Source organism: Carassius auratus, chromosome 37, assembly GCF_003368295.1.
Source record: "Carassius auratus strain Wakin chromosome 37, ASM336829v1, whole genome shotgun sequence".
NCBI classification, from domain to species: domain Eukaryota; kingdom Metazoa; phylum Chordata; class Actinopteri; order Cypriniformes; family Cyprinidae; genus Carassius; species Carassius auratus.
The window spans coordinates 9398171-9422405 of NC_039279.1; the positions used below are offsets into that span (position 1 = coordinate 9398171).

Sequence of the window (24235 nt, forward strand, 5' to 3'; positions counted from 1 at the left end):
CACAAAGAGGATGTGACAGCATGAAATTAAATTAGCAAACTAGGTCTAACGCTCTTTTTATGTTACCCCTAGTTTGCCAACACTTTAACCTGTAACATATATGATGTACAAATGCTTGAAACCTTCTGGAGATTCTGGACAGACTGTGAACTGAACTGGCATTTTTGGCTCATTGTAAATCTTTCAGCTCTCTCTCTGTCAGTCCGACTGCCTCCTTCTCATGCCTCTCTGTGTTCTTATAAAAAGGTCAGGAGCATAAATCACCAGCCAAGTTCAATACAGTCACAGGCAAAATTGTCAGTTGATGACTGTTTGTGTCTCAGGTTGCAGAAAGAAAAGGTTAGGCTAAAGAATTACCCTTCCGACGACCAGAACCAGAGCCAGTGGCCTTTTCCAAGCCTGACCCTTAGTTGAGCATTCAACTGGCTGCGAGTGGCCATGAGCTCATTCCAATTAGACGGACACACAAAAGAAAGCCTTTAATTGTCAGTGTCTAACTAAAATGTTTGATCTCACCAACTAACCAACCTTTCACAGCAATCTCAGATCACTCACACGCTATTGTTAATTGAGGAACTTTCAGTACTTCAATCCAGATCTAGATAATCGTGCAAATGAATCCTTGTATCCTACCCATCATGTCCAGGGAGATTCAGATTCACTGCCAATTTACTGCCAATGCATTTAATGTTGGATAATGGTGTGGTTTCTTGTCCCAAGCCCTAGATAAAGTGTAAAGTGATTGTATTTGTGACCAGGATAGATGGTTACTTTAGGATAGATGCTGTTTACCTCTGCCAGACATTTACTTGGTAGCCTTCACAAAGTAAAAAGATTAAAAAGCACACTGTAGACTGGTGACTCTTTTCATCAAAAGCATGTTTAAATCAAGCCCAGCTCCACAGAAAGGTTTGGCCAAACAATTTATGAGTTTGGCCCCATTACTAAACTAGAAAACCCACTAGAACCCACCAAGAACCCACCAATCCACCTTATATCACAGAGCTGATGTAGAGAATCTTTCAAAACTTCTTTCATTATTGAAATGTTGTATAATTCTGGATAATAAAATGGGTGGTCTATGGGTGACTTGTATACATGGGCTAAATTTCTTGTTCTTAATATACAGTAAATATTGTACAATATCTAATTTGTCATTCAACATGCTACCAAATATGACTGAAAGAGCAATATAATTGCTTATAGTTTAAATGTGGAACTTACATTTGAAATCACCTTTAGGTTTGGTTTGTTGGATGTGCTTTAGTTTTGTTATTAGATCACCAACACCTTCAACATCTTCAAACTCATCGCTCCCTCATTCGCTCTGTTATTGGGCCCATTTCTCTTTCTCCTACTGTAATGTTTCTGTTTATATGAGTGAGTGGGTGGATGTCTTTAAATTATTTAGTGAGAGTAACCGGAGGCCACATACAGGATGAGATCTTTTTGTATTCATCCTCTCAATGGGCTTGACTGAATAATGCATATCTGAGAGTCATAGGAAAGTAGAAACAGGATGAGACCATTTGACATAAACACAATAAAGCCAGGGGCATGTTATAGTTGAGCAATAATGTTATTATGATGTCTAACTCAATGGGTGGGGGATGGCAGTCATATTTGAGGCCTTTGTATTCTTTTCCTTTGCTTTCTTTTAGGTAAACACAGGCTTTGTCTCAGCAGGGGCTAAAGACATCTGACACCGCTCAGCATGACCATAAATCATTTACAGATACAATTCGATCAATTTCGTATTATTACAAAGATCATGTGACATGTTTTATTACAAATTCAATTATTTTAATCATCTGAGGCATTGTTTTGTTCACGTGGAAATTGGCTGTTGTACAACTTTGTGTCAGGACTATTTTACATCATTTCATACATGTTTTGCTGTGTTTCTGTTAACTTATTTGAAAACTCTTCAAGCTGAAGGTTAAGCTTAGTTTGGAGCTGTGAAATAAAGAGTTTTAATTTAAGATCTAGTTCAAACTAGGGTTCTTATCTTATTTTCTCTTCAAAAGAGAACCAAAACCACCAAAACTGCTTTTGTGTGAAATTAATGGATCATAAAGTGGTAGATGAGTGTGCATTCAAACTACCAACCGGTCAGCAAGAAATACTCCATCAAGCTTTATATTCCTCCAGTCAACTTGAACCTATGATTCATGATTTTTGCTCTCAAAAAACACATTTTCCCCATTATCTTGATACTGTAGTATGGCATAACCTGGCTCCATTTGGATTTTTATTAAGCTTTTTCCTTCACACTTCCAAGTTATGTCTGCTCTAATAGCACCTAGCTCCCATAAATCTGTACTGCATGGAGATTCATGGTTGTAGGCGAAATAGACCTCCTGTCGCTCACAATATGGCTTATGGTCTTTCCTCTAACCCAGAGACTCATCAACATCAACCCATGTAATAAGTTCTGCTGTTTTCACTCTCATTTCACTATCCATGTGTGCATTCTTCATTCCTTTCTGTTCAGATATGTTCCTCCTTGTCCCTCATGAACCATCCATCCTTTGCTCTCTGTCTCAGCTTCAACAACAACAACAACAAAAAAGGCCTCCAGAGCTTGGGCTGTACAGAGTGTTTTAATACATTAAACCCACGAAAAAATGCAACGAAATTAAAGCTCTTTTCGAAGACGTTGCTCTATAGTTATTTCCTATACTACACTTTATGTACTGAAACTTAAACATGGCATATGATGTGCTTAAACAATAAATTATTTAATCAAACAACATTAACATATTGTTTGGTGTCTGAGTTGAAAATTCTCTTCAGATTCACAAAGCCCAGCATAAAGATGCTCCGCTGTATAATTAATACAGCTGACCCTGTTCGATAGCATCCTCCTCTTCATAACATTTGCTTGTTGTAATCTCAAATTGGGTAATTTTCTTTCAAGCTTTTACGCCACTTAGTCAGCACATTACATTCTTATGTCTTTTTATAGAAACTAAGGATTTGAGACACTCCTGGCTGTAAACAATGAACAGCACCTCTTTGACCACATCGGTACACTGGTGGCATTACAATAGCCCGAGTCAAAAGAGCATTGTTGATCAGTTCTTGGCTGAAAAACAAGAACTGACCTTACACATCCTTTTTATTTATTCATTTCAGAAGGTTGAAGTTTCGATTCGATTTCGACAGAAGGTTGTTTTGTTGTTCACTTTCAACACACCTTTGTTTTCTAAACCTCACAAGAACATTACAGTCAGTGTTTTTAAGTATTATTCTATTAGTATTTATTAATATTTTTATTTGTATATTTTTCATTTTAGTTTTTAGTAATTTTGTTAAGTGATTTTATTATTATTATTATTATTATTATTATTGTATATAGCTTTAAATTATCTTATTTTCAGTTTTGGTTTTAGTTTTATTGTTATGGCTTAAACTGAGTTTAGATAATCACCAAGGCAACATTTTTCAGTTTTGTTTACATTTTATAAGTTGAAGTTCTTCAACTTTTTAATTTCAATTTTCAGTTTCCAATAACAATATTTATTAGTTATAGTTCTATATAGTTTTAGTAAACAACACTGCTTAGAACAGAACATGCAATATGCATATGAAATATATGCACCATTTTCATATAAAGTTCTGTAAGCTTTGCATGAGATTTGAAATGCAATATCAAGACATAAAGGGCGAAGGTCACATCTGTTTCCTATGTATCAAAATACCAAATGGATGTGCAATCAAATTTCCCTTCTGCTGCATGTGAAATGACGGTTCAACAAACATTTTTGTTCCTCATTTTTCTCCACACAATGAGATTTGAAGTGGTTCTTTTATTAGTGAAATCAAATGCTTCATATGTAAACTTGACTATTAAAGTAAGATTTTATCTTAATCACTCATAAAGCATACACTTGACTGGTGTTGAGCAGAAAACTGACACCCACAGAGCATGAATTTGTTATAAGAATTTAATCCAACACAAGTGTTTAACTTATAAACTGGATGGAGAGTTTCAATACCAATGTATTTATAGCTCTGGCTTCTGCAGAGGTTTCTTGGAGCCAATGCACTGTAAGGTTTCCAGGTCCTGGTGAATGACAAGTAACCATACTAACCAATGTTGGAACAGTTCAAGTGTCTCAGTTCTTCATGGGTCTATTGTCTCTTCATGGGTCTATTGTCTCATACATGGTAACCACATGTTTTCCCGGTTTCAAATTTATTACGCTGGCATGCTTTTTCAATTCATGTTCCGCCAACTAACAATCATTGTCCTTTCAAACTTTAGCTCTCTGAATACAAAGATGCTTTTATTGCTGTTGCTGAATTTGTATTGTGGGGAATTTTGTTGCAAACCACAATGATGTATCTGGCAGTTTGTATATTCATTCAAAATAATGAATAATGGAAAGGCTGATGATAAGGGAACAATTGTTATTTCTATTATGGTTTCCAATGGACAGTTTCAACTGAGTGACTGTTGGATATCCAAAGGAAGTAATAAAGTTTGAAACTTCATGACGGTGAGCAAATACTTATAGATTTTATTTTATTTTATATTTTGGATGGATCAACTATTCCTTTAAGATTACACTCACGTCGCCCGGAAGCTAGACAAATGCAAGTTGGAGGCGCGCGCTGGTGAGCGTGAATAACATACGGACGCGCGCACGGTTTCCCTGCGTTCACTCAACTCATACGTTTGTCAAGATATGTTTGAGGAGATGATCTTTGTTGACGCTTTTGTATTCACGAACTACAGTTTGGAGATAACTCCTAAACGTCAGTGACGAGTACCTCTCGGGTAAGTTGTTAAATTAGTTAACTTGCTTGCGTACTGTTCGTTGGATGTTAACGTCACGCCTTTTAAACATCGTTTTGCTTGTGCGTAATTCCACAAGTGAGTTTTGTTTTGTTGACAGCAATTAACAAAACAACAAACACAACATAAATAGGTTTGTGCTTAAATACTCTTGAGTAATTTGTAGTGTTAAGGAGATAAAGCTGTTTCTCCTCAGACCTGTTGGTGGTTTGTCTTTGTTTTTGTCAGTTTGTTTAACTGTCTCCAAGAAAAGTATTGAATCGTTTTTAAGTATTTACTATTTTATTTTTACTTGACGTTGCAGTTAAACATAACGGCTCTCATTTGGTGAAGGTTTCTTTAGTTTACTACAAGGTTTCTTGAGTATAACAGCGGACAGGATGCGCGCTCCCGTGCGCCAGCAATTGATTGAATGATGTTTGACTCACACGTGAAAAGTGTGCAAAATAGACCGTGGACTAAAGTATTAAACTTTTTATTGAAGTGTATCCGTGAGATATGAACAGGGCGAGGTTTCGAAGCGCTATGTAAAGCGTGCCAGTGGTCTGTTTATCCTTCATTGTGGCTAAATGACGAGTCGCTCCCGTTACTTGATACACTACATGCTTCCCAGCTGGAGGCGCGGTCATAATGCGCGCTCCTGGGGAGATGCAGCTGACAAAAGCAGAGAATTGAATGTGACTCCTGATGGCTAAAGTCGTATGATGTCACCGACTCGGCATGTGGGTGTACATTTTACATAATTTTGCATGCTAAATAGTAGTAATGTAGAAATTAGATTAAAATTAGTTACATCAATTTACAAATGTTGTTTTTATAGTTTAAGAGCCACAGCTCTGTGTACAGCGTTAGTGAGTAACACAACAAAAGTGCCTTTGCTGCGCTGCACTGGATTATTTTATGATCCGGTCTCATTTGCATTGATCTAATATAACCCCATCAGTGATGCAGCTTTATGACCTTTGTGGTTCACTTTTGCATTTAGTTCTGCCAAAAACAATTTTTTTCATGCGTTCAGTTGGCCTGAATTGGTTATGTTTCTACAGCATAGTGTGACATGCTGTAGACCATCTAAAATGATTTTAAACAGCAGTTGCATTAGTGCTGTCATAATGGCTGAAAAACTACATTCAAATGTTTTACTTAATTATGATATTCATAATTATTTGAACTATATTTGACTTTACAAGCCATAATTTCAGTTAGGGGGAAAAAAAGCTTTTATAAATCTTATATAATTAATACATTTGCTTAAACAATTAGAAACAAAACAGCATCACAAGTAAATTCCATTCTTGATGTCCCTCAAGAAAATGTGATAAATATACGCTCTGTGTGAACGGCTTGGTTCGGTTTTGATGTAAACAACATCTTCCTTGCATTGATTGTTCTCTTTTTCTGCAATATTTTGAATGAACAACGCAGCAGTGCTGCATCTAATGGGTTCAACTGGATAGGCTAACAAAAACATTCAAATACAATGACACTTAAATTGTTGTCACATTTTGTGCGCCACTGATGCACACCTTAAATTCGAATGCAATTTTTTTTTGACAGCCCTAATTTGCATAATTAATTTATATAATTAGGTAAGCAGTTATATGACATCGTACTGACTGTATGTATTTGAATTTAATAAATAAATCAATGAACAGTTTACCAGTTACAGGACCTAAGATACACTTTACCTTATACCTACAAATAAGTTTTACCTTAAATATTGATTTAAAATGCATACTATACATGGTTATCCAAGTTCGTTAGTTACTTTATCACCTATATATTTTATTAGAAAATGTGAATGCAAGTACTGCATATGGCTGGCAACAAACATTTGTGATCTGCCCTGTCAAAGAGCATGACTGTAAACACAAACAGTTATAAATGCAAGTGAATTAATCTCTTACCCTTACATTTGAATTATGAAACCTTGTTTTAAATTTACTTAGGGTAAGAAACAAATTCAAGCTAATCTTGAATCTACACTATTTGTTTCCATATTTAATTTTTGCAGGCTGCCATTTTAAAAGTATAAAATAAAAAAGTGGCAAAATAATAATAAAAGCATATTGCTATCAGGTCTTTTTACTTGTATTTAGGGTGTGCCTGGTTTGAATTTGAAACTTTAATTTGCAATTTGAGCTTTAATGATTTCCCGCTTGGCCTTTAAAAGCTGAGTTGAATGGGTTTCGTAATGCTGGCAGCTATTGGCATAGATCTTTAACCAGAGATGGGCTTAAATGAAGGGCTTAGAGAGTGGTATAGTATAAACAGAGAGAACTGGCCCGTAAAGCCGGGTATCTAATCGGCTGTAAATTCCAGCAGGTGCGTGATTTCACATAGAGCAGCTGTTACTAAACAGAGCCGGTGTTAATTGAAAAGCTGTGCACATCAATAATGATAACGAACTTTTCAGTTAACATAGTTGTTGCAGCTTGATTGCTGAATGGAGGATGACAGACAGCCACAGTGGAAAGAAGAGTTTATGTGAACTGAATTTAATGACTTCTATATTAATCTGTACCTCACACTGAACTATGGAACAGCTGCAAAACACTTGAAATATCTCCACGAAAACGTTTTGGTGCTTTATAATGTTTTTGTGCCTTTGGTGGAGCTGAACAATAACACAGAATAGTATACGCACAATATGGGATTTGGATTGGTCTCGTCTGACTGATACCCGATCCGGCAGAAAATGCTAGTATTCGAGCTGACACCGATCCTGAGTTTTGAAAAGGTGCATCTCTAAGCAAGCAATTGATAGACTCGGAAGCAATGGCTTGAAATTAACCAATCTTAATAATGGATTTGTATGTTAAAAACCTGCAGCTTTTTGTTTCACAATACATTAATTGATGGACTAGTATTGTGTTGATTGCTTTGTGGTGTTTTTATCAGCTGTTTGGTCTCTCATTCTGACAGCACCCTTTCATTGCAGAGAATCAATTGGTGAACAAATGATGTAATGCTAAATTTCTCCAAACTCATTTACATCTTCAGTGGCCTGAGGATGAGCAAATTTTCAGCAAATGTAAATTTTTGGGTGAACTAAGTGCAGATGTTTTCTACAGAATAGGGAAAGGCCAATTTCATTTTTCATTCTCCAAGCTACAGTAAAAGGGTCATGTTGTCCATCCGTATCTGTTTTCATCACAGTGATGGGGGGCTTTGTCTCATGACTGATCATAGCTCTTATGTTTCATAACAAAGCTGTCTTTCGATAGGCTGTTATATTTTGCAGTGGAAGGAGCATGATGTGGATTACAGAACAGGATGTCTAATCTAGTAAGTTTATGGTTAACCTCACTTTCCGTCTGTGGTCCTTGAGTCAGATGACTGTTGTAATGTATACATTTTCAAAGCTCATTCCTTGTCTGCTTCAAATCATGTTCAAACTATTATTTGTATTAATTGGTTCACTTCTTAATGGTCTGTGAATTACAGACCCAGAAAACCAGACTTTGATGGTAGAAAAGTAATGTCAGTAGTTTTAAATTGTTAAAAGTGAATTTAGTCATCACTGTAGTACAATATACAGTATAAAAAATTTATAGTAAATTTAGATTAAAAGGGAGCATAGATGATAACATAAGTAATTAAAAGTGAAAACAGGAGGACTAAGCATGCTTATTTAAATATCCTAATATATGCAGCATATTGAGTGAAATATTGAGTGCAGTGTTATTTTAGTATTGTTTATATACTATTATGTTTTTATAATATTTTGAATTGGCTATTATTTTTTTTATTAAAATGTTTAGTTACTTTAATGTTTGTTCACACACACTTGTCATTGAGGTATGCATAATGGGGGAATGACCTTGTGTCGTAGTTGGCACAGTAACATCTGTACCCATCATTCAGCAGACATAACCCTCAGGGCCTTCTGAAGCAACTGCTCATTAATCAGAATAAGGATCAGCTCTCTGAACAAGATAATAGCAGCTGTAGTCGTGCTCTGGCCTAAGCAGGGGGAAACTACCATGACATCCCGATGAGACTGGATTCTGTTCTTGTTATCAACAGTACTTCTTGTGTTACCCTTGATTAATATTGTATATTTTATTATATTTATATTTTATATTATCATATTTCCTTCACAAAGGCTGTCATCGTTTAATTATATGGAGATGCTACAAACAGCACTGAGTTTCTTTGCGTTCCTTTCACCTTTTAAATATTACTGTTGAACATCCTAGTCTGAGAAGCTGTGTGGAGTAAAATCTATACATGTAGTGTACCTACAAAGTTCTAAAAACATAACAGGCTTAATGACGTTACAGAAAATTGGCAACAATGTAATGATTGCAGCTTATGAGAACATTTCATGAGAAATTATTCTTGGATCTTGGTTGTTCCCTTTTTTTTTTGTTCCTCTAAGGTTTCTCTCACACAGTCCCAGTGTTGTCCGAAAGGAGAACTTCCCTGTAGACTCTCTCTGAGTCATGGCTGACCCTGTTGGATAAGTGCAGGGGCTGACATCATTGTTAGAGACCCAGCACTGTAGTTTAAGGCAGTGAGAACCGGTGTGGGGCCTCAATTTCCCCCCTGCACTGGGATGAGGAGCAGCTGGGGCTCCTGAGGCGTGGCCCTCACTGTTGAGAGAAGATTGAGAAACTGCTCCTCTGTCTGTATTGTGTAACAAGCACCTGGTTTTTGCATTTTGCTTGTAAATGATCAAGGCCATAGGTTGGTGTGTGTGCCTTTGTCTTCAGTTTCTCTCTTGAAAGATTTTGCCTACATAACCTTTCAGAAATGTGTAAAAAGATTTTAAAATGCCATGTATGTACATACAGTATGTGGTTTACTAATCACAGACTTCGATGTGTAATAGTGTTTGAGCAATCAATAGTCATTCATGGCTTATGGTGTCTAAATGAAGTGCGAAAAAAAGGTTATCTTCTATTTTTTTTCTCCTTATGTCATGATTTTTCCTTTTTTTGCACCATAAACAGGCTATTTAGCTGCCTTTGCTTTAGATCTTCCGAATAAACCACATTTGCATGTGAAATAAGATACAACACTTTTTTTATTTTTTTTTAATTTGCTTATAACCTGTGGATTTAATATCAGGTCTATAGTTTTAGCTGCTGTGGTGTGTTCGCAAAATAATCTGTGATTTAAAATGTCCACATATAGCGATGGTAGGACTGAAATTTATCAGGAGTCTTGTTAAAAATAATGTTGTGATCTTTTATGAGAAAGTAAAGAGTGTGCGACACACAGTCAGCAGCAGTGCAAAGTTTAACCGTCTTGCCCGTCTTATTATTTATTCTGATTAGAAATAATAGTAGGCTTTTCCTGCAGATTTCATCTTATGTCACTTGCCTGAATACCAAACAGGAGTTGCTTATTTGTAAATGTGTTATTTTGTCTAATGTTTTAATGTTGCAGAAGTATAAGACGAGTGCAGTTTAGTTTTGTTTGGTATGTTTTCATAATACACTGAACTCTTCCTGGCAAGTTCAAGAAAATTTGATTCCTCATGAAATGACCCCTGTATAGCTTAAGCTTGGAGGGCATGTATTCTTAGTTTATAGAGAACGGATGTGTCACAATTATGAGTTAAGAATATCTATGACTCACTGCGAAGTATAAACACAAAAACACTTGAGCTCCTGACCATGGACAGACTTGCCACCATATTTACACACCATACCTTCTGTCAAGAGGCATGTTGTTAAAAATGTATACTTAGCACTCACATGAGGATCCCAGATGTTTTGATCACTCACGATATTCTCTGGCAGTGGGCCACAGAGTTCTGGAGTACACTGGGAAAAGCACAGTCTGTTTCTAAGACCTAATGAAGACATTATGTCATTATTGTTATTGTTCTTGAGTTTTTTGATTGTTTAAATGTGTTATGTGTCACAGCAGAAAAAAGCACATCCATTTAGAGGTTAGGTCGTATAGGCCTATTTGTTTTTCATTCACTGGTTCCATTTGCAGTTGTTGTGACTTCATTTAGAGATAACAGTGCTTTTAGGTTCATTGTTTATGTGCACCGTCAGCTGTCTTCTGCTTGCTTATTCAATCTAAGATGCTTTGAGGGGGTTTACATTTATTTAATTGCATTTGTTTAAAACACTGGTGCCCACGTGATGGAAGTTAACAACTTCAGACTGTTGTCAAACTATGTGTGGTTTGCAAATTGCATTTGGCAATTCTCTTAACATGGAATATGCAGGCACAGTTGTGTCAATGTTTTCCTGGCTGGATAATGTAGCCCTTCTTTTGCTTTCAGCAAAATCATTCAACTTTGCCAGGTAGGCAGCAGTAACTTTATTAACTTTTACAAGGATGATTTTTTTGTTTCTTATTGTAGTAAACGATGCCAATGAAATCAGTTCGCCAAGAAATACAAAATAAGAATGAGATCCTGCATTGGTATTGTTTAAGCGAGGATTGATTCAAGCTTTTTAATGAATTCACCTGGGCAATCCCTGAATGTCATGAGAAAACACTTAAAAATAAATGCTAACACACGTTGGACACTTACATCTTGCTTCTGGTTGCTTTCTGTGTGCTGTGTTGTGGATGGATTTGTCTTTTCCAAAATGCAACTCTGCTTTTCATATATGTCAGACGGATCAGGAGTTGATTTGATTATACAGCCTTGCAGCTGCAAACCATTGCCTCTGCAAATGGCACTAAACTTCCTTTAGCACTTTGGATGTCACAGAGGAAAAGAGGCAAGAGGCTGTTTTTTGCAGAAGTGATGGGTTCTGCTTGTGGTTGAGCGAGAGAGAGAGAGCGAACACGATTTTTCAATTAAGCCTTGCCTCAGAATTTTCTTCGTAAGAGTGCAAAAAGCCAGATCTGGAGGGAGATCAAACCTCCACCCAAGTTAGTGCATGTTAAAGATCATACAGTCTCTCTCTTTCTCACACACACACACACACACACACACACACACACGCACGTTTGTTTTTGTGAAAAGTGGGGACATCCCATAGGCGTAATGGTTTTTATACTGTACAAACTGTATGTTCTATCGCCCTACACCATCCCTACACCTAAACCTAGCCCTTAGAAAACTTTCTGCAATTTTACAATAATAAAAAAAAGGTTTACTTTATTTTTATAGCAGTTTTACAAATGAGGACATCCCCAAAGGGAGATTTTTTTGGAGATTTTGTCAGATTTAGCTCAACCATATTTTCGGTACAAAATTGACCCGAAAATATAGTTAAGTTAGTACACACACACATACACACACATTTTTTATATAGAGTAATGGAGAACCACCCCAATCATATTCAAAATCTTTATCTTTAACGTTAATTTGATGTGCAGTGTGTTGTAAGTGTAGCCAATAGTGTCAAGCTCGTGCTAAAGAGTTCACAGCTCATGCTGTGTGGTATTTTGACAATTTATAGTCTAACCTGTAAGCCAGTATCACAAACAGTAAATTTTGGTTTATGGTTATTTGTAGTAATCACAGCGCGTGCTCTTCAATCACACTGTAACCTGTAGATCCTTTTTTATATAAAAGCGTGAAATAAACTACATGCATGCAATTAAGTCATTTAGTTAGAAAAGGTGATTAAAGTTGTCTTAAAACTGTGCATGCATTTAATATACAGTATATATTATGTGTCACATTTAAGAAATTGTCTCTGAAATGGTTTTCAAAACTGTCCTGGAGCAGCCCAGCACTATCTCAGGGTGCTTTCACACTTGGTTCGCTTGCCTGGTCCGAACCCGAGTTTGATTGTGAATGCATAACATTACTTTCTCTACTTTTATCTATTTAAGTTTTTGAACTGTTTGTTTTGTTTATAAAGCATCGGCATATAACGGCACTTGAGTCTGTCCTACGAATGTTCTGCAAATGCTCTAAAGAACGCTGCGAACAGAAATGAAATGTACAGCCCTCTGCTTGCAGTGCGTCAGTCACGCTTGTCAGGAAAGTGAATGAAATACACAAACGCATTTTCATCAAATAATACTTCATTAATAGTGGTTCACTTTGGTACGATTGTGATCACATCAGCAGCCAACCTTACCAGAATCCACATGAACCATACCCTAGACCACCCTTTCTAAGTGGACTCGGGTACGGTTTTTGGGTGCGCCCTCGAATTTGGAAGACCGCATTCACATCATCCAAACGAACCGAACTCTGACATCAATTGAAACCGGGTGCGCACCAAAAGTGCAAGTGTGAAAGCACCCTCACTCATCATACACACCTGATTCAACTCATCATCGTTTTAATTTTAGCACTTCTGTCAGTGAATAGGCAGCCTGCAAAACACTAAAATAAATATCAAAGAAATTATTCAGTTAAACAAGAAAGTAGCCTAAATAAGAATGCAAGCAAATGCTCCTTATAATCAGTGATACTACACTGGATGCGGAGCGGCACAACATGACAAATCCCTGACTGAAAACTGCCACGTCCTATTTATAAGGTAGGCTACTGACACAAAGTTCAAATGTCCTGTGGAGACTTTAGACAGACTGAACCTGTTGTGATGCGGTGGGGACACAGTTCACTTCTCTGCCACCAAGAAAGCAAGCACATTAACTCCTCATCTGCATGTGCTCACTTTGAAATAAGAATAGTCGCCACATTTCTTGTTAATCTTTCATTTATTGCTGTCTCGTTAGTATTTGGCCAGTTTGGAGAAAGCCTCACCAAACCAGACCAGCCAGGCATTTGTGATCACGGGAACTTGTACAAATGCAGATGGGTGACGTGACTGGGGATGGCTCCAGATCAACGATGTAGTATTTGGTTTCTCAACAAGGTCCACTGCCCAACACAAAATTAATTTGCTGAATGCATAAACTATATTTTCCTGCGCTCAATGAGCCTGCTAATCTAAAGGAAATGCTGTTTGTGAATTACCATAGACTTACAATCTAAATAAAATTATTCGTTTTATTACACTTGTATACAAAACTTTGTATTATGCTTGTTATAGAGTGCGTGATGTTACGTGCACTATCACCAGTGGCAGCTGTCAAGGTGACCGTCACAGCCCTACTTCTAACTATTGCCATGTTTTCTCAGTTTCCTTCTTCAAATAATTTTTTTCCAGTGTTGAAATCAATATTACTCTGCCCAGTATTGAATCCAAGAAGTTTTAAAATGCATTTCTGCACTTTTACATGGGTGACTGACATGGAAGGATGATCCTCTGTGTCCACATTTTTTCTCTCTCTCTATTGCTGGCACATCTGGAGATAGCTTTTTTTCTCAGCAGGTGTGCCATCAGCGTTGGTACTTGACAGATGATAATTGTTTGAACAAGATGGTATGCTACTCTTTGCTTTCCCTGTGCATATTTGGGCACATTACATGCAAAGACATTATATGCTCATAGCGCATATATTTATATTGTCACCGATGGCAATTTCAGCTAAAATATCACAGCTCCTCAAAATAGATATGATGTGGCCAATGTGTCGTCTTTGAGTCGCAGCACAGGGAGAAGAGATGACGTTATGCTGATCTGTGACGTGACTTTCTTGGCACGAAGCATTGTAGCTGCGTACAGTTTTTAATTATAGTGTATGCTCTCTTTTAAACAAAATTATTTATAATTATTATTTTTACTTCAAATAAATATAAAAAAAAAAAAAAAAAAAAAAAAAAAAAACGACGGTGGGGACGGTGTCACAGTGGGAAAGTGATGTGTAACTGGTGTCGCAGCTTTAAACCAGTATCACAGTCAACACCGTCTATCGCGGCAAGCCTAATATCTGTATCCAATAGATATATTTAGTTTACTTTGTCATCTGAAGGTCTGAAACTACTTGAGGAAATGCTTCTATTGTATTCTCTTATTCATTACAATATTCATTACATTTCAAAATTCCCTTGATCTTTAAAGATCATATAAGAGTTCATCATACTATAAAAAATATCCGGCAAGTTTCAGAACTCAAAACTTTCTCATTAGTCTAAAAACAGCTTATATTGAAGCCAGTTTGGCAAAACGACAGCTTGTGCATTGTGCCGCTCTGACGTAATAGAGTGGGTAAACCCCGTCTCCGCAGAAGATCAACGCATGCTTCAACACAACTGCCTGTTTAGCTCCTGCCACTGATTCACACACAGTGTAAATAACGAGAAAGACGAATGCAGGTCTACACAGAAACCAAACGATAAAGATGCTCTGAAGATAAGACGCTGTTCAGTGCCAAGCTGTGGGAAAAGAGTCATTGCATTGCTTTCCTCTTGAGCCCAGCATTTGGAAAGTGTCAGTAAAAGGTTGGTTGTTTGTTCACTTAATTTAACAGCAGATTTGTTTACAAACAAGGCACAATTCAAGCCTTCTGATGAAAGGGGTCAAACCAGGACATAAAAATATTCAATTACTGCTAAAATATGTATTATTTTTGTTAAAATTTTGATAACATTATAAGTGGACCTCAGAGAACAGTACACAATTAATAATAGTTAAAAAGGTAGTTCTTGACCCCTTTAAATGTGTACAATATGGTCTCAGACTTTTGAAACCCACTCTGTGAGTATTTTTCCAGTTGTCCTTTAAATACAAGCCTGAACAATTATTATAATTTGGTCAAATTTATCATGTTGACTTCAATGTTTTGAGTCTAGAGTGGCTCAGAAATGTATAGGGAGTGTACACGTTTTGTTACAGTTTATGAGACCATTGTTTTTCTTCCATTATTGCTTATCAAAAGATTAGGCATTATCTTTGCACAATATATCTTTTAGACATTATGCAGTAATGGAGAGATAAGTGTCCATGTTTTATTTAATGGATTGAGTTGTGGAGATAGAATAATTGCCTGAGTAGAGACATGGAAAGAGGACGGGTGGGTACAAATGTCTTTTGAAAAGCATTTACACAGATACCTAGTGACATTCAGCTATGTTTGATTCCTCCCCTACTGTCTACAATAATGTCAAGCTGTATTTAACCTGTCTTAAGCTAGTAGAAGAAAAGGTTGTTAACCCTCTAAGCGCCAAAGACGCAAGATTGCGACAAGACTTTGTACTTATATGGCTTCCGCGAGAGGAAAACTGAATCGGATGCGAAGAAACGGGAGCCCGCGAGCTCATTTCAAACTCTCGCGCGCGGGTGACGTACTTTGCGCGCAATAAAAGCCCTCACGCGCGCATGCTCTTTCCCCACATCCTCGCGCTCGATCATCTCACCTCTGCTCGCGCGAACAATTTTATTTTTGTCAGTCGTGGGGCGGGGCTTGCTGTTTTAGTTGTTATCTCAAATGTCATTGGTTATTCCCCTTTTCCTAAAGTCAGTATTCGACGCCTGTTAGAAAATGATTAATAATTCACTTGACTTGACCCATGACTTCATCAGTGGACCAGGTACATGTGAATAATCATTTCTTTTGCTTGTTTAATTTATTTTTGTCTTTAATGTAATTTAATGCATTGTTTATAGAGTAGATCTTTTTTAGATACTTGATTAACTGGAATTCTTCTGATTGCTAGTGATTGCAGTCTTGTAATAAGAGATACACATATTTTACAGACTAATGATGCACACACACACACACACACACATACATACTGTACAAACATACATACATACATACATACATACATTATATATATATATATATATATATATATATATATATATATATATATATATATATATATATATATATATATATATATATATATAGTCATCTTTTGTGAAGAAGACTGCACTTACAAAAGAGAAACTGGATGGCAGTTTATTTTAAGTTTTCAATTGACTAAAGATATAAGTTATTGTTACATTATGTTGTTAATAAAAGTTTTTAATTTGACAGTGTAATGTGGTACATTGCAAACAAAGGTCAGATATTATATTACATAAAAGTCTAGTTTGAAAAATGACAATCTGTGCTTTAAAAAGAATAAATGTAAAAATCGAGAATCGAATCGAACGTGACCTTAGAATCGAAAATGCAATCGAATCGAGGATTTGGAGAATCGTGACACCCCTATGTGACCCATTACAAATAATCTTGTTTAATCAAAATAACTTGGTAATTAAACACAAATAAAACATTTTACCACTGTTTGCATTTTGTTTCATATATATATATATATATATATATATATATATATGAAGAGTTCAGATGCAAAAGCCGCTAAACGCCACCTCCGTCAAAAATGAGATAATGACATTGAGTGAAAGCTATCTGCATACAGTACACGTTCAACAAATATATTTGCTTCAAATACTCTAAATCTCACCCTCAGCCCATTCAGAAATATCAGTTTGTTGGCAAAAGCCTCTAGACGCCACTTCTCTTTGGCAGCAAAAGCCGCTACATCCCGAGAACCAATCAGAAGGCGCGAATCAATACAGGCGGTTTCAATATAGCGGCGCGCTGAGGAGACGGCTTTTTTTAGACGTCTGAGGAGATTGTTTTTGTTTTATTCAGATTCAGATTTTTTTACGTTTTTAAGATGGAGTACGATGAAATGGATGAGCCTATCCTAATGACATCAAATGGCAGAAGAAAACGTCGTTTACCTCAAAACTCTTCCCGTTACAAGGCAAAAGTAAATCGATACAGTGGAAATGGCTTGGTCGCAAGTGTAGCATGCACTCATAACACTTCTTGGTGCGGTGCTGTTACTTTGAAGGAATCTGATTTATTTTACATCAAACAACAGCTCTATTCCACCAACGACAAAGTCGAACAAGATGCCATTCTTCTGTCTCATATGGATGCTATGCCATGTAAACGGAGGAGACAACAAGTGGAGGCTGAAGAGAAAAGAAGGCAAAGAGATGTATCGATAAAGTATGCCGTTTTGAAAGAAGATAAAACAAAAGTTCCCATCTGCCATGCTTCATTCCTGAGCATTTTCTGTAAGTACAATGAATTTCTCATCACAAGTTTATATTTTTTTCCATATTTTTGCATTAGTGGCTTAGTATTTGTTTTATTGTTAGTGTTTTATTTATTTTTCTAATTTTTGTTTTACCTCATCAAAGCCGTGTTTATCCAATTATCTTACTCTAGTACGTGCTCAGTAACGTTACACAGGCTATTTTTCAGCAGTTATTATCTGGTAATGCATCTCTCTGCAGTATTAAATGCCATGTATCTTATTTAAATTATTATCATTGATGGTCATAGGCTACCTACATTTGTTTAAAACGATATCAGAATCAGAAAGAGCTTTATTGCCAAGTATGTTTGCACATACATGGAATTTGTTCTAGTGACAAAAGCTTCCAGTAAACAGAGACAACAACAACACACAGATAATGAAAAATAAAAATAAGTAAATAAAAATACAAACACATATAAAATAAATATGTATATATATATAAAAAATAGAACAAACATTGTATGTGCAGGTGAGTTATAGATGGATTAAGTTATAGGGATGGACTAAGTTGGGTGGTATCAAAGAAATATAAGTGAAATTACAAATAGTATTGTTGCACAATGGGGAGAGCATTTAATATGGGCAGACCTTTTCCAAAAAAATAAACTGTATAACTGTTGTCAATTCATGTTTTTAAATTTTGTGTAATATGGGTAATATGCCTGCATGATTGGTTTCATGTTTATTTTCATTTTAGGTGTCAAGAAAGACAGAGTTCAGAGTATTGCAAAGTACTGGCTTGAGAACGGCAAAGCACGTCCCGAACATCGTGGTGGTCCCAGGGAAATTGAAGCACAAACTGCAAAGAAGGACATAGTTCGAAAGCACATACAGTCTTTTAATTGTAGAGCAAGCCACTATGCCCGCCGTGGTGCACCTGGGAGAAAGTTCCTGCCGAGTGACTTGAGTGTGGCAAAAATGCATCAGATGTTTCTTGAGCAGAATCATCAACAAGTTTCCTACTCACTATACTGGAGCATCTTTGTGTATGACTTCAACCTGGCTTTTGGTCATCCTGCCAAAGATGTGTGCTCTTCGTGTGTCAAATTCCGCATTGCAATCAATGATCCTGATCTGACTGCAGAAGAGAAGCGGAACAAGATTCTTCTTTACACACTTCACCGTCGCCGAGCTCGTCAGTTTTATGACACACTAAATGACGTGGGTGATACATTCACTGTCTGCTTTGACATAATGGAGAACCTGGTCCTTCCTAGGTCTGCCATCTGTCAAACGTATTACTCAAGGCAGGTATACTTTTATGTATTCGGTGTGGTCCGTCACCGTGGCAGAGGAGAACCCCAGAGTCGGCATGAGATAAATCTGTACACCTGGCTGGAATATGAGAACTCAAAGGATAGTAACATTGTCGCGTCAGCTCTACATCACTACTTCACCTCAGTGGCAGGAGTTGATCTGCGACAGTGTCAGAGCCTCCGACTGTTCTCTGACTCTTGCTACGGCCAGAATAAAAACATTAATGTTCTGTCTATGTTGTTTGCCATGCGTTCTCAGCTGTACCCCCAGCTCAACATCACTTACTTCTTTCCTATACGAGGGCACAGTTTCCTTCCAGCTGACAGAGTGTTTGGAAGGATTGAGCAAGATATCCGGAAGCATACAACTATTCTGTTGCCAGAAGAGTATAACAACATTTTGCTGAAGCATGGCACTGTCTATCAATATGGAAAGGACTGGCAGTGCTATGACTTCAAAGAGGCAGCAGCCAGGTTCACAACAACTCAGAGATCATTCAAAATAAGTGAAGCAAGAGTGCTGCAAATCTCTGGAGATAAGCTGGGGCTAAAGCCTGCTTTTGCTGGTGAATTTTGCCAGCACTCTGTGCTGAAGCGGGGAAAGAAGTGGTTTCAGTTCAAGCCGGCTCTTCTTCCGGATGTGAACTGCGTCAATGAAGCAAAGAGGACTGATGTCTTGAAGCTGCTGGGTGAGTTGGGAGCACCAAAAGCTGTACAAGAGTTCTATGAAAACATCCTGGCAAGTGATGGTGGCAAGGGCATTGAACAAGACCTTGAGGATGAATGAATGACAGCATCTAAAAGTTTCTGAGAGATGTCCTCTTATTGCACAGTACTGTTTGTGTTTTATTTGCTTGTGTAAGCTTTTTTCTAATTCACAAACAGGTCAAGTCCTATTTTTATTGTTATCTTAATGTCGCTTTACATTTAATGATCTAATTTATTCTACTTGCATCTGATATGCAGTTTATATTGGAACATTATATTGGAATTGTTTAGGGCTTTTACATTTTTAATTACATTTAGAATACCTGTTTATTTGCACTGATTTTTTTTATACTTGAATTTTATATTAAATTATTACTTTACACTGCTTAAGTCTTATAAGCTTCTTATACAAAATGCACAGATATTGATGTTTAATACTTGATTATACTGAATCGAATATGCTTTGTTTACATCAATGTTTGCAATGTTTACATAGTTCAACTTATAAATCCCAAATATCAGAAATTACGTTATTGTTAAAATTTTATTGATGTCAATGTAATGTTAATGACTTAATGCACTTACTTGGATAGATGTATTTTTAATTTAATGTTTGTGCAACATTTGTTTTTTGAATTGTTAAAATAAATGTACTGCCATTTTTTGCCAATGTGGTTATACTGTGTGAATCTTTCTTTTACATGTGTATATATAGATTTTTTTTTTGGGGGGGGGGGGGGGGGGGGGTTGTCGTTATTCATACAGGGCAGAAAGGTGACTGCAGAGAAATCAGGTGGAATTTGCAAATAATCGAAGATCACATTCAACCCCCCTGTAAAGAAGTTTGTCTACTGTTTAGTTTTGAAATGATTATGCTCTAATCTTTTTCATTGTTTCTAGTTACATTTTTAGTGATTTTTAGTGATTGTTTAAATATTTACTATGTCTTGTTCCAAATAGGTGGATTTAGAGGTTTTTGCCAAAAAAGCACAAGTGGATTTAGCTGGTTTTGACGCAAAAGAAAATCTAATTTGTTAAAAATCACTGAATTGACTGAAGTGACATTTAAAAAAAAAAAGTTATTTTATTCACTGACTAATAACCTTATCAGTACCTTTAAAATGAAACTAATGAACGTGAACACAGGAGCCTAATAAAAAATGCTCATTTAAAGAAAATAAGTCTGATGGATTTAGAGGTTTTTGCATCTGAACTCTGCATATATATATATATATATATATATATATATATATATATATATATATATATATATATATATATATTTCTCACTATTAGGTTCTCACTATTTTACATTCAATTAACATTTTTATTATTGTCTAGTTATTACGTCTCAAAGCAAAAAATAAATAAAAAATCAGATCTAGATATCAGTAACTTACATATTTAAAGTTTGTGTAAAGCAATGTTAAATATGTGTTCTGAGTTTGTCACACCACTAAAAAATGTGTTGTTAATCACTAGGGGTGTCACGATTCTCCAAATCCTCGATTCGATTGCATTTTCGATTCTCTGACAACTTATTTAAATTTACACCGTGGCTTAGGTGACTTAATCGCAAAATGACTGGGGGGGCACAGCAGGAAAGGTTTTTTTTTTGGGTCGTTAGTACGCCCTCTTGTGACCTTTGTGCGCTCTTACTCCCATATATAAAGCAAAACAATTTCTGACAGTTAACAATTTTAGTACTGATCCATCATCGGACTGATTAAAATAATGTTAGAAAAAAATTGACATTAACAAAAAATGAGATTTGACAACGTCATGTTGGACTAATTTAAACACTTTCTGTGACATGACATATATACAACATATATATGACAGATATGATATACATTATGGCTGTCAATTTTGTGAAAAAATCATTTTCGATAAGTGTTCATTGAATCAATTGTAAAATCGATTTTCCATGTCTAAAAAAAAAAAAGACGTTTTTTCAATGTCAAATAACGGACGAAAGTAAAGAGAGCGCTGTAAACGCACAAGTCAGCAATGTTTCTTATTTATTGGCATGAATTTTCGTGCAGAATAACAAACAGCAAAAAAATATAAATGTGCAGAGGGGACGGCTGCCATAACAAAAGGAAAACCCCAGTGCAGGCTTCAACCCGGCTGCATTTATGATTTAGGCAATTAAAAAATCTCCAAGATTATTTAAAAAAATGATTCAATCCATTTCAAACAACTGTAAAAAAAAAAAAAAAAAAAAATGAAACTTTAAATTATGAAACTTTAAATTGAATTTTTAAATTTCTTTTTAAATTTTTTTATTGAATGTAAACGACACCATTTCAAATTTATTGGACATGAAAACAAGTCGATCAACATTTTCGGGGTCCAGAGCAGAGTGTTTTTTATTTACAATATGTCAAGCTGTTGAGAAGACGTGCTCCGACCGCACTGATGTCCCAGGGACACTCAGGTAACGTTACAGCTGCGCAAGGTGGGGGTATTACTGCCAATTGTCCACCACAAAAGCCGGTCGCTGTCAGCTTGCAACGGTCCTTTTCAATGAGGCGAATACACGTCTGCCGCGAGACCTCCAGACGCAAGTAAACGTGTCTTTACATTGACTTAACATTGAAATCATTCACGCCAGACACTCTATTCGCGTTTGATGTGAACGCAACGCAGCATAAGATGTCTTATAGGCGCGTAAAATTGCTGTTATTTTCTGTCTAGCTTTCGCAACGCATACTGCACTTTCGGAATTCTTTATTTTCTTTTTCTGCTTGTTTGTGAGTTTTGTTACATATTTTTTAATTGTTGAATTCTTTTAAAATTAATAGTGTACATATTTGGTTAAAATCAATTCCCTATTTTCATTTTCGAATTTTTTTTTGGTTGGTCAGATCGATTGTGCAATCAATTTTCGAACTAAAAGTGACAGCCCTAATATACATCATCATAACGCTTTAATTATGCAATGGTGCATGCAGTTAAAATAGTTTAGCCATTTATGTGCTCTTAAAGTATAATTTCTAAAAAATGAGTGAAAAAAAGAAAATTATCAGGGGCACAAGACTGGAAGCGACGCAAAGAAGAGGAGCAGAATATCAATATGGAGGTAAAAATCACAAGTTAACGACTGTATTAGCTGTGACGTTTATTTAGTATATTGAAATAGCCTTTTTAGGACATCTTAATAGGCAACACTTAATACCATCGAACGTTTTTGCTTGAGTTAACTGCTGATTTCATTTTACTTTTTTTTTTTTTTTTTTTTTTTTTTTTTATTGTCAGTTCAATGATCAGAAGTACACAGATACAGTGTCAGACATACAAAATAAGAACAAAGCAAAATACAATAGAAAGGAAGAAGGAAAAAAAAAAAAAAAAGGTCAAATGATAAAATACATTACAAGTACAGGGAATCACAAATTAGAGAGTCAAGGAAGGTTCTTTATATAATGCCAAAGAGGTGACCATATCCGCCAAAAGTCATCAGATTTTCGGTGCACGTCATATGTAAGTTTCTCAAGCGGGAGTAATATAGATATTTTAGACATCCACATTTTGAAAGAAGGAACCTGAGGAGATGACCATAATAGTAGTATGCATTTCTTTGCCAGATACACCAAAATTAAGAACATATGTTTCACATGAGAATCAAACACTGTCTCAACTCCAACAGATGATTTCATTTTACTTTATTTACATTTTTTTTTTTTACAATTTAAGCTTCTGTAATGCTGGTTTAATTTCAGTTACATTATTGATTGCTTTGTCGTTGTTTTTTTTCAAAAAGTGTCGTAATGTCTATAATCTAGCATTCAGTCAAGTATGTCATTTTCAATTGTATGCACAAAATTGAAATGAAAGGTATGGTTATGCTAATTGACTAACTAGCTGGCTAATACAAGGCGCTTCAATATCTCCATTTATTTATTATTACAATTTATTTACTAATTTATGTTAATACTTATCAGTATTTTCTATATTAAAGTAAAGATTTAAAAAATCAGCATTGTCAGAATTCTTTAGTTCTGCTGAAATCTAAATTCTCGCCGTGGTCCTTTCACCGCGGGGCTCCCGTAAGCACGGGGCCTGGTGCAGCCGCACCAGTTTACAGCACTGTATGTTTGATTACTGGTAAATGTTGTCTTTGGCAAAAACTGAGTTTTCAGTTTGTTGCTGACACAGGGAAGATGTTGATGCCTTAACTAATAAAGAGGTTACATTGATTGTGTGTCTGGCCAGATGGACCATCTGGCATTGGTTCATGTTCGTTATACAAAATGTTTTCCTGCCGTGCCCCACTTGTTACCCTCATTAAAAGTTTTTCATCATGATTTATGCCTCTATCAACCTGGCAGCACTCTAATGAACCGTTATCTCCATTCATTTGAGTTCTTGATGAGTTGGCAAGCTTTTCGTTATCCTTTTGTGTCCTTGGTTTTGGGACGGCCATTGTAGATTTGGCTAGGTTCAATATCGGTATGTGGGTACATGCTTGATTTTGTTCTTGCTGCCCTAAAAAACCTATTACTGTAATTCCTCAGCCGGGGCCTTTATTTACCTGAACTGCAGAAGGTAACAGGCTTTGATTTGAAGCAGGCTTTTATTAGAGGCAGGCCTTTTTTCTAATTGCATCTG

General features: G+C 36.2%; 1 protein-coding gene across 1 annotated transcript in view; it reads left to right on the plus strand.

The window, feature by feature from the left end:
• Positions 1–4624: 4624 nt before the first annotated feature.
• The window catches only part of LOC113056115 (supervillin-like), an 87840-nt gene continuing 68229 nt past the window's right edge, over positions 4625–24235 (plus strand). Inside the window, exon 1 of the mRNA XM_026222628.1 lies at positions 4625–4786. The gene's annotated coding sequence lies outside the window, so the exon portion shown is untranslated. The remainder of the gene's footprint in view (positions 4787–24235) is intronic.